Here is a 2,760-nt window from a genome sequence, read left to right as displayed (position 1 = left end):
TCTTGATCGTTAACTCTCATAATTAATTCTCCTTTTTGAACATCTATCATAGCTTTTCCAGTAGCTAAAAGTGGTCTCCCTAAAATGATAGGTATTTCTTTATCTTCCTCTATATCTAAAATAATGAAATCCACAGGAAAGATAAATTTATCATTTTTTACTAACACAACTTCTATAACTCCGTTAGGATATGTAACTGAACGATCTGGTAACTGTAGAGTTACAGAAGTAGGTGAGACTTCTCCTAATCCTAATCTTTTGAAAATTGATAGAGGCATAAGATTAATGTTGGCTCCCAAATTAGATAAAGCTCTTCCATAAAATTTTTCACCGATAGCACACGGTATAGTGAAACTGCCAGGATCTTTTAATTTTTTAGGAAGCTTTTTCTGAATAATTGCACTACACTCTTCGCTAAGTGCAACAATTTCATTATCTGCGAACTTCCTTTTTTTGTTCAGAATATCTTTCATAAATTTCACATAATTGGGCATTTACTCTAAAGCTTCTATGAAGGGAATGTTTACTGTTAACTTCTTAAGAATTTCTAAAAATTTGGAAAATTTTTTATTCTATTTGTGTTGCTTCAATCTTTGAGAAAATAGTGGTCGAGGTTTCTCCACAGTAATTTTCATTGGTGTAAATGGATACTTTAAATTTGGGTATTCATGATCCTTCTCTTTTTCGGTATCCACTTTCTCTTTTTCAGTTTCTATTTCTTTTTATACCCTTGTTTCTAATTCTTTTCCACTTCGTAATTGTATCGCTTTGATTTGTTCTTTTCCTTAGTCTTTAGGATTTGGTTCCACAGTAGTAGGAAACATTCCTATTGTTCGGTTACTAAGAGCATTAGTGATATGCCCTAAGTGGTTTTCAATATTCTTAAAAGCAGTTCCTTGATTTTTTAATTGATTTCCTTGAATTTGTAATTGATTTCCTTGATTTTGCAATTGTCGACCCATGTTTAATATCAACTTTTCATAGACAACTTCTTCTCCTTAATTTAAGTATTATTGTTAAATCTTGGAGGATAAGAAGGTCTATAGTTAACATTTCCTTGGTTGGATGAATTTCCTAATGGGTTCCCTGGGTTGTTTGCCCATTGTTGATTTGTAGAAGAATTGATATTCCAATTAAAATTTGGATGATTCTTCCAACTTGGGTTATAATAGTTCGAATAAGGGTGTTGGGTCTATTAATAGCATTTAAGGTCTCATATGAAGGTTGAACATTCACAAATTTCCCAGATGAATTCTCTTCCATCATAGTAGGTGTTGGAGAATAATTCATCCCATAATGATCTAATTTCTTTTAATTGCTGCAATCTGTGAAGCTAACATAGATATTGCATCAAAATCATGGATACGAGCTACTCTTAGGATTTACTCGCTCAGAGGGCCATTAAAAAATGTTGGTAGCCATCTCTTATATTAATGAATAAGCCTCATCAAAAGGTTTTGACATTAAAGAACCACCAGTCGCAACATCTATAATCGATCTAAGAGATCCTACTAATCCATTATAAAAAGTTTGAATTATCAACCAATCTGGTAACGAATGATGAGGGCACTTCCTAAGAAGATCTTTAAATCTCTCCTAAGCTTCATATATTGACTCTCCATCAATCTGACAGAACGATGTTATGTCATTTCTAAGTTTAGCAGTTTTGGATGGAGGGAAATATTTGGATGAAAATTTCTGTGAAAGTTCTCCCCAAGTTCTAATAGATCCTGATGCTAACGAATTTAACCACATCTTAGCCTTATCCCTCAGTGAAAAAGGAAAAAGTATAAGTCTAACAGCATTGTTTGAGACTCTATCATATTTAAAAATAGCACACAGTTCTAAAAACTAGCGAGGTGTAAGTTCGGATCTTCATTTGGTGTACCTCCAAATTGATTGTTTTGTACCATTTGGATAATAGTAGGTTTAAGCTCAAATGAATTAGCAGCTACATCAGGATTTTGGATAGATAAGTGAATTTCAATTGTTGTAGGATTTGCATAATCTCTTAGGGGTCTAGTTTGGTGTTCATTCTCTATTCCTTGATTGTTCAGGTTATTTTTCATTGTATCAGAATTTTTAGGTTCTTTTCTTAATTTTATAATCCTTCTAACAGTGCGTTCTATTTCCGATAAGTAGGGTATAAGATTTTCAGGTCCAAATTTATGCATACAATTTGAAATCAGTACTCAGTAATATAATTAAATAAATCTAAAATAAGTTGCAATTCAAGTAAAAGTTTTCTAATAATCCTAATTTTTTCGGTACTCTGATCATGATTTGACTCACTTGCGCAATCACTCAATCACTCAACCACTCAATCACTCCCCGACAACTGTGCCAAAAACTTGATAGTAACTTTTTATATGCTTAAAATACAAGATAAATATGGAAGTAATGAATATTCAATAAGTGTAAAGTCGCACTTATCAACACAAGTATACGCATCGCTCGAGTAATATAGGGCTCTAATGGAGTCTTAGATATCGATCCCACAGGGAGTGGTTAGAACTGCGAACTAAGATTTTAGAAAAGCAATACTTTAATCACAACAATGAAGTTCAATTTGCTTATCGGTCACTAATAGGAAATTGAAATAAATAGATAATTTTAATAACTATTAAATAACTAATGATACTAAGGAGGGTTTAATTGTGATATTCAATATATAAGAAAGCATCCTTCTCCTTGTCAAGAAATTATAGTGAATGGATAAAGTGAATTAGTTCAATTTAGATTGTGTCAAATAGGAGCATA

This window comes from Phalaenopsis equestris, unplaced genomic scaffold (genome assembly GCF_001263595.1).
Source record: "Phalaenopsis equestris unplaced genomic scaffold, ASM126359v1 Scaffold000805, whole genome shotgun sequence".
Classification (NCBI taxonomy): domain Eukaryota; kingdom Viridiplantae; phylum Streptophyta; class Magnoliopsida; order Asparagales; family Orchidaceae; genus Phalaenopsis; species Phalaenopsis equestris.
The sequence above is the reverse complement of the archived record's forward strand: the minus strand, read 5'-3'. Positions refer to the sequence as shown.